The sequence below is a fragment of the Ambystoma mexicanum genome, chromosome 6q, assembly GCF_040938575.1.
Source record: "Ambystoma mexicanum isolate Mex_15411 chromosome 6q, UKY_AmexF1_1, whole genome shotgun sequence".
Taxonomy (NCBI): domain Eukaryota; kingdom Metazoa; phylum Chordata; class Amphibia; order Caudata; family Ambystomatidae; genus Ambystoma; species Ambystoma mexicanum.
In genome coordinates, this window is record NC_090937.1 from 1106864737 (window position 1) to 1106888113 (window position 23377).

The following is a 23377-nucleotide window of genomic DNA, read 5'->3' on the forward strand; positions in this document are numbered from 1 at the left end:
GGCATTATGGCGGTTACACTGTTACCCAGTCTAACAATATCAAGCTTCAAGCAAGACACAAGCGAGCTAAGAAAGCAACCTACTCTAATAGAGCGTTTTGATCCTGGTGAGGAGGTCAGCAACCTGCTAAAATTGAAGATAATTTAAGTGGATTGAGCAGGGTAAACATCTCACTGGCTGAAGGACAGCCTGAAGCGTTGACTTGTTTGCAGCCGATTTGGGACACAGGAATCTACAGAATCAAATTCAAGCCCTGGAAATAAGGCGTGAACTTTGGTGACTCAGAGTCAGGTCTACAAATGAAAGATCTCTCCACTTTGTTTTTAATACATTATTTATTTCCCACTAGAGATAACCCACCTATTACTCATACCACAATATCAGAATTACTATCTAGTATTCCCTCATTGAGGGTTGTTACCAAGCAGGATATTGATTATATTGAATGTTTGTCTATCGATAGCGGGAACACCCTCAAGTACATTGGAGATGTAGCCATGTTGTTTGTTTAATCATGATACATTCTTCTAGCTACTTGAATATGGGCTTTGATTTGCTATATGAAAAGTTTAATTCTGCAAGTTGTCTTGAACTTAAATCTTCATCCAATGCTCCCCTCAAGTAAATCAGAACCCAGGAAGGAAGACAAGTGCTAGCCCGGGGCCCTTCCACTAAGGATAGCGGTGATCCTATGCTGTCACGGAACGGAAGTGATTTGAGAACATGGCATATGAATGTTACAAGGAAGCTGGCTTACTATCCCCATTGGCATTAGATGGTTTCATAGCAATTGCTAGACATACAAAGAAATGGAAACTAGGGCGCCCTCTGGGTGATCCTGTGATTGGTGTCAATAGACAAATATGGAATTAAAGAATTTAAATTGAAGGTGTAGTGCCATATTTATTGACAGCTAAAGTTCTAGAATGTTTAGGAAATAATTTTAATGTAATGCTACCAATTAACGTGTATGGCCACCACCCTGGGTATCATCAGAACAAAACTAATTATGACACTTTATGCAGACATTTTAACTGAGTGGCAACACTAAAATAGTAGTGCTATGATCATTGTAGGTGGTCATTTTAATGCTCAATGTGGTGTACCTGATGATAAAAATAACAAAAAATGCGCAAAAGTTTTAACTTCAGCATTGATCCCGCCTGAAGGCCTACTGTGCTCATGTAGTAACAAACAAAGGAATGCATGGCACAGGTACATGGTAAAAAAGTGCATAATTATGTTAAAAGGAAGGATTGAGGGGAAATGCCCAGCAAAATTGCCTGGAAGGTGGAAGATAAAACAGCTACCAATGATTACTTTTTACTCCCAGTAAGGACTTTCCCAAAGTAACATAACTCAAGATTACACACCCAACATATATAGTGATCAATCCACGCTTAGTCGTTTTCTTGAGGTGGGTGGTACTGATTTCAATCCATTGGGAAAACCAAATGGTGGAATGAATTTATCATCTGAGTGGCCATGCTACAACATATAATATTCTCTCTTTAAATCGTTCAACTCATAGAACTTGGTCTGGCAGAGACCTACATTTATATGTGGCATTTATAGATTTTAGTGCCTCTTTTGTTGGTATGGCTAGTGAGCTGCTTTGGCTTACACTGTGTAATTGGGACATCCCTAGGGGCAGCTTGACCATGATCATACAACTATACAGTGATGCCAATGATAGATTAGGACTAGTTAACACTGCTGTATTCTCTCGACATATTGTAACCAACTGTAGCCCAAAGCAGGGATGTTTTTTGTCTCTCCTACTCTTCCATTTATATATTGCAGAGATGCCGGGAGTTATACAAGCAGTTAACAACTTCCCGCCCAAACTAGTCTCCATCCACATTCCCTGGATTGGCTATGTAGATGACATAATATGCACTTCGGTTAGCCTAAAAAAGTAGCTGACAGCCATTATTTATTACTCACAACATAATTACCTTAAGGTGAATACAGAGAAAACTAAAACCATGCATTTCACAACTAAGAGACAGGCAAAAGGGAGAGGCTGGCTGATCAGCGGCACTCTCATCGGGCAATTTGGGAGCTTTATATATTTGGGTGTACACATTAATCGTGGAAAGAATGATACAAATACCAGAGAATTAATTTAAAAGCTACCTCTAATCTGGCTCCAATGAAAGGTTTCTTTAAGGAAACTGGCAGGTATGGCTGGGAACGGCTACTCACGGCCTTGGTTTTAATTCCTGCTATTTGATATGGATCTGAAGCCAATATTGAGATACAAGCTGTGCTGTTAAACACATTAGCAATGAAATGATGGTGCCACATTCTTGGCTTACCTCAATGCGTTTCTGTTCAAAGTATTTGTCTTCAGTATTGCTGCAATAAGAAGGATCACTTTATATTTAAAAATGTGTAAATCTTTTGATGGTTCTATTCCTGGCATGCTGGGAAATATAATGAGAAAAGGGAAGAGCCATGATCGTATACAATGTATTAATGGTAATGAGCCTTTTTTGTGCAAATGTAGTGGAGGGTTAATTGGGAAGAATAGGCTGTATTGAAGGAACAACTTAAAAAATGCCTTGAATGGGGCTGGTTTGAAAATATCACTGATATCTACCAAAATATCATTGAGCATACGATCAGTCCCTTTCCTCTGCTACAACTTCAGGCCTATCTATCTACTTCAATTCCCATCTCCCAAATATTGTGGGATACTTTGCAGTGGAACCCAATTTCTTCTCTTGCTGTATTAGGCCGTGGTCTAGTCATCCCCATGAAAGATCGTACTTACAGGCGTTATAAGCAACCTTTTGTGCAATAGACTACATGCCATCTGCTGCCGCAATGTGAACACCTGCAAGTTAAAAAAAAAAGTTATTGGGGACATTTGTGCATAGAGAACATAAGATAAAAACAGAGCCATTTGGTCTTGTTGTCTAGCAGGACGACACATTTCAATTACTCTTGAACTGATGAAATTATGGATACATATTGAAATTTGGATAGAAGATTTGTGAATATATGTCATTTTGTATTTATCACAATCTATTTAACATTCATATTAGTAATTTATGTAGATGTCTGTGATATTGACAATATTGATACTTTATTAAAGAGTGTGGAAGGCTTCTGTAATACCAAACATTTTTAATAATAAAAAAATCTAAAACAATATGGTCTCAGTTCATGTGTCCTTGTAATTGATGAGCAGCTTTAAGTATTTGCCTAACATTTTAAAATCAGTATACAAGCATTATCCAATTTAAATGTTTTGTGCCCTAAACATGGCTGTGTGGGGCTTAGTAAATGCTTGAATTAGACATTCTATAAACAGTTTACTTGCTTAGTCAATGCTTATAAAAAGCCTTTAATTTTGACTAGGGTGTGTAAAAAGGTTGTGTCCTTTGTAATAGCCCTTGAGAGGCAGCCTGGGCTGGAGGCCCTGTCACTCCCATATGGCTGCTGGCAAGGGCTAGTAAGGCCCTCATATTGTCGCTACAAGCAGGTGAAGATGGAGGCAGGCACTAGGATGGTGAAGAGGGCTGCAGAATGATCAATAAGATGTAAGTATGAGAGGGATCGTTTTTTGGAAGTCTGTTGCCTTTGTTGACAGGTTGTCTTTTTTCCAGGGCAATTAAACAGGTAGGTTGCGAGAATTTTCCTTGGGCTGTCCTCCCAGTTGAAGTATTACACTTTCTCACATGGTTAATTTAACAGCTCAAAATCAACTTTGACCAAAGGCATTAATGATTGTTCTTCAAGGTTACACTGGAGAGAATTGCACATAGTTCTCTCGAGGGTGGTCTCTTGGCGCCATGATCTTGCTCAGAATCTTGCTTTGTGACTTTTGAAGGACATTGGTGGATACGTGCTTTTACGAGTGCCCTAAATGCTGGAAGTTAGAGGTTTATGGGATAGTTTGGGAACCCAGGCCGGGTTTTACAATGAGAAAACAATCCTTGTTCTGAAGAAGTTTTGGGGGGGTTTATTGAAGAACTTGGCTGCACAGATATGCGAGAAATAGTTTCAGTTGGCATTTGAGTAAATATTACCTATTTAAAACGTTGTACAGTCTTTTACTGGCATCAAATGGATGACACCCCTGTATTTGGTCTATGTATGTATATTTGTATGTGATCCCTTTTTTTAGTTCTCATGCCAAACACACAATGCATTCTGGGCCCTTTGTCTTTTGAACACAAGGTACTGTATTAAGCCTACACATATGGCACATGCATTCTCCAACTGAGCATAGCATTGTCAGCTGCCCCAAACACCAATGTTGTGTGCCAGAATGGCAGAAAGACGGTTATTTTCTAGGTTTTTGAGCTGAAAAAAGAAGATTCTTGTTACTGTGTTGAACTGTGGAGTAAGGGGCAGCTTGTTGTCGCAATAGACGCCTTGATTTTGTGTTTTTGATACTGTGGTGTAAGACTGCAAAGGTAGCATAGTATTTTTTATGGGTTCCGATTTGTGGATGTCGACATCCGGTCTTTGCTTAATTAAAAAAATGCTTTCTCCCATTTCCGATTTTATGCTAGTGAGGCAGCACGGGGATCGCATAGTCTTCTGAGCAAGTGAACTTCAAGTATACGTGTGTGTGTGTCATCGGCATAAGACTGCATTGTAGACTTGTAGGGGTCAGAAGAAGGACAAGGCTCTGATCTTCTATTTATAGACAGGGGAGTTGCTAGGTCTGGAAAAGACCCGGGGCTATGCTGATGTCGGAACTGTTGGGACTGGGGGCTAGCTAGTCTTTTGGCTGTAGCTCCTGAGATTCTATCCGGGGCTACAACCAAAAGATCAGGGGCTATATTCCCCTTAGCCCCCCTAGCAACGCCCCTGTTTATAGATGTGCTTTATCAAAGGAAATGTGAAAACTCTTGACTTTCCCTAAATAATGGCTTCTTCCAACCTAACAGAAACTAACTAGGGTGCTCATCAGTCGTCAGTGAATCCAAAAGGAAGATCTACCCTCTGTACAAACTCATCTAATCTGTCCCTATCACTATCAAAACAACTAAGGCACAGGAGAATGGCTCCCTTCTCCTGTGAACTGCTTTTCAGCAAGTTCATTTTAGTAAAGTATTCATAGGTAGTTCTTTGTCACTACCTTTCTCAAATTACATAGTTCAGATATTGGGTTCTTCAACTTTTCAACAATGTCTCTTATGGGATTGCTCTCCCTTTTTCTTTTATTCTTCTCTCTGGTGACCTTTGGTATTTCTGTTCCACTCTTCCTTGGGCCAATTATTTTCTTTCCTTGTCCATTAAACTTGTAACTTTTTCTCTACTCAATGTCAAATCATTTCCCCGCCTGAGCCAAGTAAGACTGTTTTGATAATTATTTTGAGTGTTCCAGTAATGATTCTCAGCCTTTTCCAACACTTGGTAGTTACTGGATGGGTAGGACTTTTCCATTAATGTTTCTCACTCTTTTCCAACACTTGGCAGTTACGGGGACAAGTATGAGTGTTCCAGTAATGATTCTCGCTCTTTTCCAACACTTGGCAGCACTGGGATGAGTAAATCTGATCCAGTATTGATTAACCCTCTCATGCAATTCTTCCTATCCTTGATCTTTACTAGGTCGAGTATGAATGGTCCACTAATTATTTTCGATACCCCACCCGGGTCTCCTGCTCTCCCCATTACCTTTTTGCTTCAGGGGTCGTGTCACCGGTTTGGAGGCATATACAGGGCTTCCTCCAGTGGATGTCAAGTCGGCTTGTTGTTTCCTCTTTGTTCAACACGCTCCTTGAGGGTTTCAGGTAAGTGGTCTCAGTGTTGTTTAGGGACTTCCAAGTCCACCGATCTTCGATCACGTAGCACCACTTCTCACTCATTCTCTTCTTGGAGGTTCTGTCAGTCCTTAGGCTTCTCGGATCTCAGGTACCACTGAGCATAAGATACCTGGCTTTGCATGCCAGCTTCCTCTCTGCATCTGAAACTGTATGTCGTCATCTCCTCCAACTGTGCTTTAGCAGCTGATTTGGATTTCCCAGGCTTCTCTCTCTACCTGGTCTCTTCTTCTCCGACTTCCGACGTGACCGTGGGACTTCCCCAGTGGAGTGTCAAAGTCCCTCTTCTCTGTCTTGCTCGCACTCTGTATTATTCAAATGGTTTTTGTCATCTCCATACTGAATGGATATTCCTTTTCAGATTTACTAGAGGGTTCTACATGACAATAACAACTCTTAGCTCGTTCTTCATGTTCTCTTCTGGTAGGTGTTGGTAGTGATGGCTTATAGGTTGGCTGGATTGGGAGTCCCTCATCGGAATGGGTGTCTTTGTCATCATGGGGGGAGTCTCTCCCAGAGAGATTCTGCTTGCCCCTGCCCCTATTGCAAAGTGGGCTCACCTCAGCCTCACAGGGAAAGGCTCCCCCCTGAGTAGAAGTGACTGAATCCCACGATTCCTCACAACTATTGTTGCCAAAAAGCTGTGCTAGGAATATACGGAAGAGCCCCAAGGATAGACTTCTCCATAGATGGACAAACTGGGCACGCGGCTGAGGCCCTGGGAGTGGCCCCCACCTAGCCTCCTGTTATTTATTTGTATTGTGCCCAACAGCCATGGGCACAGTGGCACACATAAACACAACATACCTAATCAGTATTAACAGGACAAACATGAACCAGTCAATGCTAAGTCAATGCACAAAACAAAATAGCAAATGTCATATCAACATAGCGTGCTGCTGTAGCGCTGTGCCTGCTTCCTGTTCACAAACAAATTCTGATGATCAAAACATCAAGCAATGACTTGTGTTTGCTGTGGTGCATTTAGTTTGTGTGTTAACCAGATCACAACTTGTGTGGCGTTTCCACCTTTCTTCATAGGAAACTACTGATTGCTTGAAATAAACAAAGTTGAAATAAATATTGATACTTTTGAGTCCCACAAAAGACTTCTCAGTGTGTTAAGAACTGCTTGTATGTATCTTTGTCCATATGCCTGATCGCAGTACCAAAGCCCATCAGTTTCGACTCAGCGTTGATAAACGTTTGGTGGAGAGAAACCCGGTATGCCAGATGTCTGGGGATGGCTAAGATCTTACCCACCCCGCTCCTATGGGCCCAACAACCCTTTCGCCAGCATAAATAGAGGGCTCAGGCAAGGGCAAGTTAGAACTGTCATTTATTACAAAAGACGACATGGACCATACAGGACAATCACGATTCTCCAGTAATTTGAGTTGGGTGCTTGGAGTAGTATACTGTATAGATCACCTATAGGCATCTTAGTTGATTGGCCTTCTCATGTCAAGTGGCTAGTCTACCCCTTTCCCACAAAGCTATCTATTACATTGTTGCAGGGTCGCAGACTTACCATTGGCCCTTGCCCTCTGCCATCCATCCTTGGACTTCTGTCTCCTAATTGGTTGGAACTGGTCTCCTGAGGCCTGGGACCCAGTTCGGTTCTCAGCCCTCTGTGCACCTCTCCAAGGTGATGTGAAGTGACTAGGGGCCTCATTATAACCCTGGCGCTCCCGTAATGAAGGGGGCTGGTACGGGACCGGCCACCTTCATTACGGGAGCACCGTTACGAGGTTCCCTTTGCGGGACCCGGATTAGACGTCTGGTAAAACCAGACGTCTTTTCCAGGTCCCGCGAGTGGAAGAGGGAGGTAATAACGGGACACTTGTAATGTGCCCATTGTTACCTCCCTCCCCATTCCCATTGAGCCTTATGGGGGCTCAAATGGGAATGGGGAATGGTTCCTGCAAGGAGGAATTACCGGGTCCTCCTATGTCGGAATGACCCGGTAAGTCCCCATTGCAGGAACCCGGTAATGGAGCCCTGTTTGGAGGCAGCCATGGTGCTAATAGCTGTGGCTTTGTTGGTATTTAATCGATGCAGTGCATTATGGTGTTTGGATCCATGATCACTGTTGAGTCGCCTGTATCCTTGAGGATATGCACTGGATAAGGTTGGAATGGCTGTCTGAGGGAATACCTCTCTGCATATGTGTCATTCAGTGGTGCACTTGAGGGTTATCCGAATAGTGAGTGACTTCGGGCGTTCTTGACTCCTCGGGCCGTCATGTTCATGGGGGTGAGGAGGGGCATTCCTGGGACCCTCTCTTCAGTCCCCCCGGTTGACTTGTCAACCAATCCTCCATACTTCGTCACTCTTGCTTTTGGCATCCATATCTTTGTCACTCCTCCAAGGTGTCCATAAAAATGTACATGATCATCGAAACTCCAGGTCATATAGGTACATTCTCCTTCTGGATTGCACCACACCCACTTCCCACAGTATCTGTTATTGTTATATGGGTTGTCGAACTTTATGAACTCAGTCGGAAACAACAGGCATTCTTTTAACCTGGTCCTGTGGCTATTTCTTTCTTCCACTATCTTGTCTCTATCTTCTCCTACTATCTTGTCTCTTTCTTCTCCCATGTTCACATCCACCATCACCTTCATCCCTATTGACTTCTCAGTAGTTTTGCGGCATTGTGTAATGCAGATCCTCACTACACACAGTCCCACTAGTACTAATATTAGTGCCCCTAGTAATACTTTCAGTCCCTCCTTCAGCCATGATGGCATCCAGGACCATAGGTACACCAACGAGCTCTGGTCTTTTGCGGCCTCTCTGGCTTCTTCCTCCATCTTGGAATGCATCTTCGATAATCATGTTACTGCTTCCATCAGTGTACCATTCTCCCGTCATTGGCAGGCACAAATGTGCAACAGGAACTCCTGATCTTGGTGCAAACTCCTCCTTCCATTGCTGTGAATAGGTCTAGAAAATATCTGTTCTGGAGTGCCATCAACTTACTGCTCAGAGCTCTTCCTTCATCGCATTGAAGCCATTTACTGTAGAGTTTATTGTCTGCATCAGATCCCATTTGATTATCTGCAACCATTTCAAGTTTGTATATGTCTAAACTGCTGGAACCACTGATGCAAAGAACATTTCTGTCCTGATGAATAACCGCTGTTCAGGTGGTACATAGTCTAGTGATGCTTCTGTCTCTGATGAGATTGTTCCCTTTTCTTTTACTTCCACTGACCTTTTCCTTCTTGTGTTAGTATCCATCTTAGGGAAGTCGTCTTTATGTCATTCTGTGGCACTTCCAGTGTTGGCATATTGATGTTTACCAACAAGCAAACCCCTCCCCAGTTGAGTGGCAGCTTCTTGTATGCCTTGGATACACACGTCCAATAGTGGTCCATTAATATTGCTGTGCCGACCTTCATTGCTGGGTGTTTTTCTGTGTACCAACATTCTATGTTATCGCCAACCTTTACTGCACATTCATTCTTGTAGCACAATGCTGGTTACTTTAGTGGTATTATAGGCATCGGTCAAGCTTCATTGTCTATCCAGGTGAGCACCTTGGCACTTGCATCCCATTCTTTCAGGCACTTATCATTTTCTCCTTGCACTGTGTTCACTGGTTATTGTACAAAACTAGAGTGTGTGCTTTGCTTCCTACTACTCCATCTTTCCATCCCTCCTCTGTGTATATATGGCCATACACGAGCATCTGTGGTCTTTCCCAACATCCTGGTTTTGCTCCTATCTCCTTGACCCCCCTCTTCGGGCACGGTAGTTTCTTCAGTGTTATTGTTTTTGTCTCGCCTTTCTGCAGGGCCATCAGTTATATATTGTATAGCTTGGCCTAACTGCCAGTAATTGTTCATCATGTCAAGAGTCTTTATGTAGCTGTCTTCATAGGGGAATTATTGTTTGAGACATCCATCTCATTGTTACTGTTTTCCGTTGGAACCTTCCTCGGGTTGTAAACAAGGATAGGTACATGAAGCATTGTGCTCTTGCTGCTGGTATTTCAGTTGCTATGAACGTTCTGGAGGCACTCATGGCATAAGGGATTAGTGAGCCGACATAGCAGCTCTCCCCAGTGGTTTCTTTACCTAATTTAGTCGTGTTCTTATACCACATGTTGTTACACACTCAAGCAGTGTCAGTGAGATATAGGTCTACCCCCCATGTCTGTGTCAGCACTGCGCTTACCTCTCCTTACCGTGATTACAGTGCTCCCCTGTGCACTTGATATGGTCGTTCCACCTGCTGGGGTTGGAGTAATGTTAGTAGAGGATACAGCGGTTTCACTAGACACAAGAGATATTCGCCAAACAGAAATGCAAAAAACCCACTTGGCAATAAGAGACAAGACAAGATGAGCATATTTTTAATTACTCCTTCCATTTACTTGTGCTGCTGGATCCTTGTGCAGCTTGAAGATATCAGTTGCCTGCCTGAAATGTGCAAAAACTGTGCGTTATTGTATTAGAGTTGTATTAGTTCAAGCCCCAAGGATCATATAATCTGTCATGGCAAAGACGAATAGCTGTTCCCACACAGTTCTAATTCTAATTCAAGGACAGATATGATATGATATTTTATTTGTATCACGCTCGTACACAGGTTTTTCAGAGCGTGACTAGGCAAGGGAGGGGAACACAAAAACAACAACGATCTTACTAGGCCCAGTGACATTGAGAACGCGCAAGTGCATGGGAAAGGGAAAAAGGGAAAAGTGCTTGGAGGGGAAGAGTGGAAGTGCAGAGAAGATAAATAATAAATAAAAATAAATAGCAAAATGGAGGCATTAAACAGTGGTAGTGCAGCCAGCAAGTGGCATGTGCTGTGTTTATGGCAGCAGACTGGGTGAGTCAGAGAAGTGCAGAAAAAGAGAAAAAGGGGGTGCTGTATGGGTACAGATACAGTCCACCAGTGCAAGGGGTGGCCAGGAGGCAGTGCAGGAGGGCAGCAGGGTGAGCAGGTACCTGGGCCCAGGGGAAAGAGGGTGGCCAGGTGCACAGTGCCAGGAGGGAGCCGGTCAGCAGGTGAGAGGGGGATCGAAGGCAGAAGCAAAGAGGAAGGTTTTGAGGTGCTTCCGGAACCGGAGATGGTTCTCCTCAAGTTTTAGAATGTCAGGGAGGCTGTTCCAGAGGGAGGCCCCAGCTGAAGATAGAGATCTACCCCAGCTCGTTTCTTTGAAAAACGATTGACCCGGAGGGAGTTAGAGGTAGAGGAACGAAGAGCTCGAGAGGGGAGGTATTTGCGGAGGGATAGCTGTAGGTATTTTGGACCCAGGCCCCAGAAAGCCTTGTGGACAATGCAGAGGGTTTTGAATTTAATCCTTGCATCCACTGGGAACCATTGGGGAGATTTCAGGGTTGGAGAGATACGATCCCAGGGCTTGAGGCCAAGGACAAGTCTCTCAGTCCTGTTCTGGATAAGTTGCAGAGGGCGGAGAGTAGAGGCAGGTAGATTTAAAAAGAGGCTGTTACAATAGTCCAACCTAGTGAGTACCAGAGCTTGGGAGACAGTGAGCAGCTTCTGAGGGAAGGAGAGGAAAGGCAGAGTATCTCTGAGGAGGTGCAGTAGGAAGTTTGACTTTTTGGAGACCTCAGGGATATGGGCGGAGAAGGAAAGTGTGGAGTCAAAGATGACCCCAAGGTTCTTAGCCTCGCAGGTAGGAGTAGGAGGGGGGCCAAGGGAGGCTGGCCAGAGAGTGAGGGAAAAGGATGGAGATGGTGTGCCGATGAGTAAGATCTCAGTCTTGCTGGCATTTAGACAAAGATCATTGGCGGCACACCAATCTTGAATGGCATTTAGGCAGTCAGAGATGAGAGGTGGAGAGGAGGTGGCCGAGGGCAGCTGGAAAATGAGTTGAGTGTCATCAGCATAGCACTGGAAATTTGAGCAGAAAATGGCAATGCAGTGGGCAAGAGTTGCCAGGTATTGGTTAAAAAGCCAGGGTGAGAGGCTAGACCCCTGTGGAACCCCACAGGTAGAGAGGAAGATAGATGATAGGAAGGCCCCAGTTGGACCTGGGAGGGTCGATCAGAGAGGAAGGAGGTCAGCCAGGCCAGAGCCTGATCAGTGATACCCAGGTTATCATGGAGACGGTTAAGCAGGATGGTGTGGTTGACCGTGTCAAAGGCAGAAGAGAGATCAAGAAGGATGAGGACAGAGGGAATGTTAGAGTGAATGAAGTTTAAGCAGAGAGATGGCCAGCTTTTCCAGGAGTTTGCCCAGAAAGGCGATAATGGAAATTGAGCAATAGTTAGCTGGACCGGAAGGATCAGCTGTGGGTTTCTTGAGAAGAGGATGCACAAGGGAGTGCTTCAGAGGGGAGGGGAAGGATCCTAAGGCAAAGGAGCGGTTGCAGAATTCGGCAAGGGATGGAGCGAGGGTGTCAATGTGGTCCTTGATGATTTTAGAGGATCAGGGATGAACCTGTGTTGACGAGGCTTTCATAGATAGGACTTGTCTAGCGGCCTCGTCCGTGGAGAAAATAGGAAAGGAAGAGAAAGACGGTGGGAGGGGGGTGATTAAATGGGAGTCTGCAGGCACAGACTAAGATGGAATAGGAGGGGTAGGGGAGGAGAGGGTGGACAGGATGTCCTGGGTTTTTGAGATAAAGTGCGAGGCAAAGGCATTACAGAGAGCCTGGGAGGCAAGAGGAAGGGTGGAGACTGCCGCAGGGTTGGCAAGCTCCTTGCAGATTTTAAAGAGTTCAGCCGAGTTGTTAGAAGCCGCAGAGACACGGGCTTGAATGTGGGCTCTTTTCTTAGTGCGGACAGAGAGTCGGTATTGCCTTTGGAGCAGGCGACAGGCCAGTTTGTCAGAGGATGAACCAGAAGCCCTCCATTTCCTCTCAGCCGCCCTACACTTACATTTAAGTGTAGCTAGGCCGGAGTCATACCAGGAATTACACTTGGCTTTGGACTTAAAGCAGATCCTCATGACAGGGGCAAGAGCATCAAGAGTATCAGAGATGGAAGAGTAGAGAAGGGACAGGGTTGTGTCGGGGTGTGAGTCATCCAGAGGAGGAGGGGGAGAGAAGGTGGCAGCAAAAGCCTCAACTGACACACGCCCCATAAGTCGGATGACTGAGAAAGTAAGTGGCAGTGTTGGGGTGGGGTTAGCTTGGGGGGAAGATAGTGAGAGATGGGAGGAGAGAAGGCAGTGGTGACTCCAGGAGAGAAGAGTGATCAGAGGGATAGAGAGGGGGAGGCCAGGCGAGATCATGACATTAAGTGTGTGTCCAGCAGAATGCGTCGGGCCAGAGGGGAGGATAGAGAGGGATAGGGAATCGCAAAGGTTGCGAAAGAGCAGAGATGAGGGACAGGGGGAATCAAGGTGGATGTTGAGGTCACCAAGGAGGAGGAGTTGAGTGGTTGAGGCCAGGAGGAAGGAGGAAAGGTCGGCCCATTCAGAGAGAAAAGAGGTAATTTGCCCGGTGGGGGCAGTAGAGAGTAGCAACAGTAAGAGAGTGGTTAGGAGAGTTTGAGAGCCTGCAGACAAGGCATTCAAAAGAGGAGTAAGGCTGAGTGGGAATGATAGTGGCAGGAATCCACTCAGGAAAGATAAGGGCTACACCCCTCCAGGTCGAGTGGATCTGGGTGCAACTTGAGATCCCTGAAACAGCCTCACCCTCACTGATGATGCTACACCTTGACTATTGGACTGCCATGACACTCTCCCCATATTCATTTTGGGTTAGTTCCCTCCTTGATTTACATCTACTTCCTTCCTGGAGGGTACTTCTGAACTCTCACACTGTTATGTTCCTATTTGAAGATTTATCTATACTCACCTCTTCCATCGGATTACCATTCTAATTCCATAACTACTGGTCTCCCTTTTAACTTGAAAGTCAAACCTGATTGAAATTTTGCATTTAGTTGAAAGTTAAACCTGAATGAAATTTTGCATTTAGTTGAAAGTCAAACCTGATTGAAATGTTGCATTTAGTTGAAAGTCAAACCTGATTGAAATTGTGCATCCAACTTTGGCCACTGAATGTAACCTGCTAGCCCAGTGACTGCTAAATTCTGCTTGACTTGCTTACTCCTGCCTCTGCCTTCTCCCTTTCCCAAACATGACGCTTTCTGTTTCTCCCATCTATTCCAACTGCTTCTCTATCAACTATCCTTCCCTTCTCACTAAGTCTGGAAAAAAGAAATTTAAAAAGGATATCTTGGCCTCCAACCCTGGTCTCCCTATCGCTGATACCTATACTAGCGCTTCTTCCAGACAGACCCTCACTGACATCCTCTTTGTTGTTCCTTCGCCTGATCTATGGACCCCCCATATGATCTCTGTGCTCTCTCCTGTCTCCTCTTCTCCCATAAATTGTGGCACTCGCTGGAATGTCCTCATGGCTTCCTTCGACTCCTCCAAAGTCATCCTTAATGTCTACCTAAATGACACAGTCATGGTTCAAGGTCCTCAGGCAAATCTCCTCCTCTTTGACAGACGTTTCCTTCACCTCATCAACTTCCTCTCATCTCCAGCTGTCCCTTCCACTCACTCCTTGGCTACCTTGCCCACCTTTTCCTCCTCCTCTGCCACGCTTCAGGCTACCTCCACAACTCTGCAGGGCGTACCTCTGATTTGTACCCCTCCCCGGAAGGTCTTCAAGGCCGGCAACCTTCTTCATCTTGCCACTCTCAACTCTCGCTCTGCTGTCAAACACTCCTCTGACATCTGTCGCCTCCTCGAAGAACTGGACCTTGATGTCCTTGGTCTTATGGAGACATGGTTCACGGACAGCTCTGTCACAAGCTTTGACACTCTACTCACTGATGGCAGATGGGTTTGCTTGTTCGAGTTGTGGATAAGCTTGGGCCAAATATGCTATAAAACATGGTAGTACACACTAGGAGGACGTGCTTGGAATTTGTTGGACCGTATGATGAAGTGGACAAATTGGTTCTGGAAGATATCAGGGTGTGAATCATTGGGCAGCATGACAAATTATGGAATAAAACAATCTCACTTTCACGAAGAATGTGTGTAGAGAGAAAAGGAGCAAACTGACAGTGTACCCTCACTCTGGATGTGTAGGTAGTCCTTGCCCTAAGTCTGCTACCCGTGAGCGAGTAACCACTGGGTGTCTCCTTGCTCTTCTTGCTGAGGATCATTGGCCCTGTCTATTTCACTGCTAGGTGAGGCCACAGCTTTGTATGGCTTGATGTCGCTGACATGATTCCAGACCATCTTACCTACCAGTTTAACTGCTCGGGGTGCGTCCCAATGTTGACGAACGTTTGTAACGAGAACCTTGTCTCCCGGGTTTACAAGCGACAGTTTTTAAGCAAGTCCTCTGGGCTCTCGACGCTGTTGTTTTCTCCGCTGACTTCAGGCCACTCCTGGTGTTGTTGTATCTGGTGAGAGATAAAAGAGACACTAGCAATCAAGGAAGTCACTTAATCATACATTTACTGTCCAAATACATCTGCAGTGGTTTGTGCATCCTTTACTGCTATAGTGGGAGCAGCCAGAGGAAGTTGCATGCACCATCCAGTTACCACCTCATGTGGGGTTAAATGGTGGTCAGAACCTGGCGTGTTGCACAATTGCAAACAGGGCAAGGGACAGACAGTGTAGCCAATTCTTATTGAGGCTCTTTTTAGTCTTGGCTATAGATTCCTTATGCAGGCCATTTGTGCACACACGCTTGTGGGTGATAAGCACCGCACAATTTATGTTAGATGCCCAGCAGAGTTATAATATGTTGGAACATCTCATTGCAAAGTGAGGGCCATTGTCAGACTGGCCCTTTAGGAACGTGCATGCAATAGATGGGCTCACAGAATAACTCTGACTCCAAATAACCAAACCAACTCAGGAAGATGGCAAAGTACTGTTTCATTAACAATTATCTAAAACAGGCAGTCACAACGAACATCAACAGACGTACGCTCGATTTATCTCAACAACTTTTTCACACAACATAGACTTTATACTAAAAACACGTCAGAGGTGACGTCATTCTACATGGCAAATAATAAAAAACCTACTGGGGATCAGGATAGGCTTAAGAGGAACATCTAAGTACACATTGTATAGGATCTAGGATTGTGATTGGCTGCCCACTGTTAGGTGGGCAATATATGCCTACCTCTAAAATATGTCATCTTCAAAAACATCAAGTACACGGTTTCTGATTGGTCTTAAAACGATAAGGTCCTTTGTTATATGGACCACTACAATTTGTTGTCACGCTTGTGCCATATCTAGAACATTCAGTTAATTTAGCAGCACATAAGCCTAGACCCAGGTGCAAGGAGATGGGCCTGACTCTAACTCCCCACCCAATTAGCCCAGCATCTCTCATCACCCAAGCCTTCTGCCATGAAGATTGTCTTTGAACTTGGCCTTGCAAAGCATCCTTGTCTCTGGGACTACATGGGAGTGTGGGCACTTACTATCATGTTCTAGGACTCCAAGTTCGACTCTATTTTCATCCTTGGTTCATATGACAGGAGACCACAATTTGGTCCATTTTGCAAGTTTTAACTGTCTTAAATGAATAAAACGTGGCACTCTTGGTGTTCTTTCTTTGCACTTTTACAAGGGATGATTCATCCTTTGCACGTTCACCCCTTTCCAGAATAGATAGCTGACCTTGACTGATTCAATCTTGACTCCAGGCCAGACAACCTCACCATGCAGCTCCATGATTTCAGCTTATTCAACACAATTCTCCCTTTCCTCTTTACTGGTCTTGGCTTAATAAATGCATGATACTGTGTCCCGCTTCTATACATTGGCGGTTTCGCCTGCATTCTATTCACTACATATAGCTACCTTCTATGATGACTTTGTCTACCTTGCGTTTCAGCATCAGTACAATTATTGAACGGTTGATTCTCTGCAACACTTTGTGCACATGTAATCTTCTTTTCCATATTTAAGAGTTCACTCGATTCTTCACTTCGTCATTAGTTTCTGTAAGATCCATAAATCCTCTTCAGCCAACATTCTGAGACATCGTTCATACTCTCTTATGACGTCAGAGGCTTCTTTCCTTGCTCATTTTATAGTCCTTCCAGGAATTCCTCCCTTAGATTGTCGTCTCTTCGGGGATACATTCTATAGGGTTGTCTCAATGGGCAATGGGTATCTTCTTTTGAATATACGCTGTGTTATTAGCACAACTGCTAGTGTCAAACACGGCACAATCACAGGCTTCCAACATATAGGAGGTAGGGGGGCGGGACATCCTGGAGAGGCATGCAGCTGCTCCTCTACAAGACCGCAGGACCTCACACATGCCCCATCGTGGGAACACTTCCCAGACCAGAACATTCACCGCTCTGAGGGCGTCAGGATTAGAAAAGGGACCAGCCTCAATCCAACAGTAAAAGGTACATACAACCACTATCATGTAGCAGTACCCTTGGCAGACCTAGATCATTTTGACGTGGAGGTGTTGGAATGGACCAACTGGGTGAGGTATGGCTCCTCTCAAAACTCTCAAAGTATGTCCTGCAGTAAACTGCTTACAAGTCAGACAATTACTCATGAATTCGGCCACATGTTCTGCCAAGTTAGTCGACAAACATGTTTCTCCAATATGGGCAGCAAGCACCTCCTTCACTGTATGTGTTGTATAATGTAGCTGTGTCAGTGATGTGTGCAATAATGCGAGTGGCATAACCACCTTCCCTCTTCCCTGTGTTATTTTGCCGCCAAAGGGCATCTGTCAGAGATACTGTACATCCACTCCTGAACCACAGGTCCTCCACCTCCCTGGGTGCAGCTCCATTCAGCTCCATGATTTGTGTCACTGGTAATATAATGTATCCCTGTTTTAGTATCATTGTCCTTGCATAATCACATGCGTGGGATGAAGCCTCCATTTCTAGAAGGTCCCCAAAATATGCAGTACATTTTCCTTCTGTGTCTGCCGCTTCATTTCCCCTTGAGACAGGGTCCTCCCCTCTTGTGTGTTTACTATAGCTAGCTGCTCTGGGAGATGTAGGATGTCACCCAAACTGCCCAAAAGAAGTGTGTGCTGCACCAGGGATCCATCAGCATGCCTGAAGCCCCTCCTCATCCAACGTGACAGCCCAGAAGGCACTGTGGATGTCACATAGGCTGAATCTGAATAAATCATCACTTCCTTTCCCCTGGCGCATTCTAAGGCCAATATTAGGCTACTAGCTCTTGCTGCTTGTGCTGAATAATGTGATGGCAGTCTTGCGCTTGTCACTACCTCACTAGTCCCATCGACTCTCAGTCTCACTACTGCTGTTCGAGTATGTCTTTTCCAATCTTTTTGGTCAATTGTTGATGACCCATCAATGTAGAGCATGTCTCCCCCCTCAAGTGCGTCCTCCTGTACTTTGCGAGTGTCACTGAATTCTTCCAAATTTGCTGTGCATAGTCAACGTCTTCTAGAACGCCGGCGATAAATGTTGCTGGGTTGACAAGTCTGCACCTCACTACCTTGAGGGCTGGGTTGGATAGTAACACCTCATACCCCGATGCTCTTTGTGCTGTCAGTGGGCTTTTGGCCCCTCCAGTATTGCAAAGAGAGCATGCTGCACGTAAAGAGTGGTGCTGCATCCCATGGTAATACTCGCTGATTTGTTCACTGCGAATACGGCGGCAGCCAATGCTCGGTCGCATGGATAGTGTCCTTTCATTACCGTGTCTAACTTTCCATTGTAATAGGCTAGTGGCGTGTGCCCTAGGATAGTCTTCTGTGTCAGTACTGCTGTCATTACCACTCCATCAGATTTGGAGGACAGGAAGAATTCCTTTAGATAGTCTGGGATCCCTAACACTGGAGCTGTGCAGATTGCTTCTTTCAGCTCGCTAAATGCTTCAGTCATTTCTGTTGTCCATCGTATTCCTTTGCCCCCCTTCTGTGCTTCCTTTAGTGCAGTTGGTAAGGGTCTGGTATATGTGCTGTAGTCGAATACCTATGCCTGGCAATAATTGCATAGCCCCAAGAACTGCTGCATCTCTCTGACTGTCGTGAGTTTTGCTGTCGTACATATTGTCTCTGCCCTCTCTGGCGTCACTCGCCAGACATTTTGGGAGATCATCTGTCCAATGTACAGTACTTATTTCTGGCAATATTGCATTTTGACCTTGTCCACCTTGTATCCCTTGTCTGCTAGCACTGTCAACATGTTTACTGAGTCATTTTGCACTGTTCCTCCGTCTTGCTACAGATTAATATGTCATCTACGTACTGTATGACTGTGCTCTCCATCTGTACGTTGACGTTGCCTACATCCATCTGAAGCCCCCGTTGTGTAGTGGTATAGAGAAGAAAGAATTCTTCAAATCTATGACAGTGAAACAAGCAGCCTCCGTTGGAATGCTGCACAAAATTGTTGCTGGATTCAGAACTAAAGGATATTCTGCTTCTACAATATGGTTAATAGGGCGCAAGTCCTGGATAAAACACCACAACCCCTGTGTCGCCTTTTTGACTGGGTACACAGCCGAGTTGCATGGCGATTCTGATGATACTAGGATGCCTTACTTCACTAGTGTCACAATGGTTTCATAGATACCTTTGTCTGCCTCCCTTGAGAGTGGGTACTGTTTCCCCCCTGGCTTCAGTTTGATCTTCACTGCTCCCACCCCCTTCAGAATCCCCACATCATAGGTACTAGTGGTCCATAAAATGCTGGGTACCTTTGCCAAATCCTCTTCGAGAAAGGTTGGCGCTTCTTTCAGCGCCATCACCATTCTCTGTGGTACCTCACTGTAATGTATCCTCACCCAATATGTGACGCTCATTTGGAACTCCATCTCATGATCTGATCTGTTGTCCCTGAACAATTCTTCGTCTGTCACTGTGGTCAACCTTTATCCTTCAGCTATGGCGTTCACTGCTTGCCATATCCGCCTTGTGTCATCTGTCCCATGTACTGCTATCCATTCGTCTCCCATGATTATTGCCTCTAATTCTAGTGGCACTATCATCCCTTCCTCTTCATCTAATGGTATCTATGATCTGAACAAGTACTCATTTGGAATGCACCACATCTTCCCTTGAATACCTGGGAGCCATGTTATTGCAATCTCAGTCCCATATTGGAACAGCTCCTCGTCCACGGGCACCCCCCTCTGTACCCTTTGTCCACAATAAGGTTGAATGATTTCCCTTGAAGGTGTAGCCCAGTGTGGAGCACACTATCCCCTTGTCCGTAAATGAAATGATCATGTTAAGTCTACTCGTAATGTCTCTCCCCAGTATGTTTACAGGTGTCTGTCGGGAGTTAGGTAGGGGCAAGGAAAGATCATGTTCCCCTATAGAAAGTGCAATATTGTCTGTGAAAGGGACCTTTTTTCTGTAGCCCCAGAGAGTCCTTGAGCCTTCATGGAATCACCTGACCACCTATATTTCCCTTCCCAGATGCAGGATTTAGTTGCCCCTGTGTCCACAAGAAAGGAAAAGGTTGTGTTACTTATCACCACCACTATCCTTGGCTCCTCCGTAGGGTTAGGTGTAATCGGCAGGATGGAACACATAAAGTCTGTCCGTGGGATGTCCTATTGAGGGTATAAGGACATCCCGTTCCCTAGAAATGGGCTGTTCCCCACCATGGTGACCACCCCCCAGGTTCCTAATGCGAGGCTCTGCTATGGAGTCCATGCGTGCCATTGTCCCGTCGTTTGGTTGTGCATTATTCTGTGCCTGCGGTATCTGCTGTGCTGTGTATGCATGCTGTGTGTTACCTTGCCCCTGGGGCATCTGTGGTATAAGTGCCTGCATCTGCTGTGCCTGGGTCATGGGCTGGTGGGGCTGCGGGTATGCGTTTGGTGCCTGTCCTTGTTGTTGTGTTTGGTCCTGTGTATAATACACATCCTGTTCCCCTTGGTATGCTGTCTGGTATTCCATTCTGTGGCATCCCCCTGCTTCTGCACACTCTCGAAATGTGCCCTATCTGTGCGCATACCCAACACTGTGGTGGCTCCTTCCCCTGCCCTTGGAAACCCTCAGAAAATCTCCTCCCCCCGGGCCGTGCAGCATCTGCTGCCCATATCCTCGAAACAATCCTGGAAATCCCCCTTGGTTGTGATGTATCTGTGGTCTACCCTCGTCCTCTAGGTGGCCCCCCTCTTCTTAGAAACCCATGTTGCACATTCCCCTGCCTCATGATTCCTGCCCTTGCGGGCAGTGGTGCGTACTGTGGCTGTGGTGTCCATTGTCCTGCTGTGCTTGTCAGTACTGCCCCTTCCATGGCATCTTTAGATAGCTTTCTCTGTACCAACTTCGCTTCCTTGTGTTTCCTCTCCTCACACTTTTGCGTCACATTTTCATGCAGTAGCCTACAAAGGTGCACTATTGTGAGCTGTATTTCTGGCCACGGTGTTGCCTCCATGCCTACTAATTTCTTAAGCCGCTTCTGTACCGGTTCTGGTAACACTTGGAACAATATGTGATAGAATAATGCTACTGTTTTATCCCGCGGTTCTTGCGTTTCAAGGCGGCAAAGCTCTTGGATGGTCTGAATATAGTGTAAGGGCTCTTCGTCCTCCCCCCATTTAACGTGCCATAATCGCACTAATGTCTGACGTGTCTGGGTATTGTGTCCTTAGAGCTTGCCGTACGGCTGCTTGGCAATTAGCAAATGGCGAACCATCGTGCACCGTGTCCTGGGCGGTTACTCCTGGGTACCCTGCCCTTCTCCAAACATCATCAAGGGCCTCCCAGAGAATTGCCGCTAGTAGTCCCTTTACATACAAACGGCTAATTTCTGTCCTGCTGTCATTATTTCCATTTTACAGATATCCATTATATCCATTTCCCTGCACCCACGGTTAATAAGGGCACCATACACCTCAAGTTTTCTTTGTCTATGTCTGTCTTTGCCTGGTGTATGCGAGACACCGGAAAAAGAAATACAGCTCAATACACCAAAGTCAAAGTACAGTGTGAAGTAACCCAGGGGTCCCTTCTACTTGGATGAGAAGACCCCCCCCCCCCAAATAAATACACCAGTTCTGAGGAAAACACTAGATGAGCTACATTAACAACCTTCCAGACTCATCTCATGCTGGAAACACCAACAGTGTCGACTTGTAATAGGTATTGAAAGAAGAACAACACATAAAGTCACTGTTCACTAACCCCTCACAATCGTACCGCATGGACAAAGAGCTTGCTGTCAACCACCATATGAATGTCAATATATTGTGCTGAAATGTCTCAGATATGTAAAGAACTGAAGGCATGTAACAAATGTGGTTTATGTTATAGTGCCAAGCCTAAATACAGGTTTTTAAAAAAAAAACATGATGACAAATAAAATTGTTTTACTGCCAATAAGAAGTGATGATCTTCTTTATAGCAAATACAGACTAATTAAGAAATCTGTAACAGTGGTGAGTGCATCACTCACACCTATAGGTGTAGAAGGGAGGGGTAGCCTACATCCTCTTCATACATATATTTCACATAATCCCTCTAGATACAGGCTCCTCGATAACAAAAAAGAGGGTACTCTACCACAATTCATTGAAATACTACAGGGGTTTACACACCTATTCGGTAAGAATGGTTTGGTTGCCAAAATTGACTCATTTGTAGTCATCGCCTTACAGGAAACCTGGTTGGCTGACATTGTACACTCTGGCAGCCAGAGTACAGCCGGAGTACGGTGCAGCAACTATTGAGCAAAGGTAAAAGAGGGAGGCCGAAGGGCGGGCTATTAATGCCCTTGGTAGCCCATACTCTAAAAGAATCTACCGCTACCGTTCAGGCAGCAAAACTATATATCTAACCAACAGTGTGTTATTATCTTATTAAACATCTATGACCCTCCCAATATGGTGGCAATGCATGGAAATATAAAAACAGTCACTAAAATCCTACTTACCTATACCCAACGGTATCCGGTATGGATAGTAGGGTATTTTAATGCTAAAATTGGGGAACCCTGCTCTGGTCAGAAGTTAGGGCGCCTAGGAAAATCAGCACCTGCTAAGTCAGCCAATACTAATAGAGAAGGGAAACCCTGGGTAAAGCTCATGGGTGAATATGGGTTTGCTAGATTGAATGGATGCTGCCCCGGTGATGCCACTATGGCAATTACACAAGTTGATGGGAGGTCTGCCACGACAATTGATTATGTCTTTACTAATGCTGTAGGTCTCAATCTTATTCAAGATATGGCAACAGTGCCCCGGATGGAGAGTGATTACTTTCCTCTATGTATTCTTCTCAATCTGTCTGAGGCCCATAGTGTCCCGAGTGTTTATGACCGAAATGGTCAGATATATGTTAATGAAGGACAAAATTGGACGCACTGGCATAGAAAGAACCTTAATATAGCAAACTGTGCTGTTGCAAAGATTGTTCCTGAATTCATAGCGCAATGTGTGAACAGTAGAAACAATAATGAAGGTGATATAATCCCTAGTTTTGTTAACATGATGGCTGCCATCGGCAAGCATGTGTGCTCTACTCAATCGCATAAATCAGCTCACGAAAGATGCAATAAGGTCCTGTTTAATAGATATTATAGTGACAAGAAAATCACTGCGGCGAAAAAGAAACTACGTAAAGAAATAGCCGCTGTGATATATCCTGCACTCGGGAGTAGAGACTCGAGTGTGACCATTGCCCACATTAAATCCAT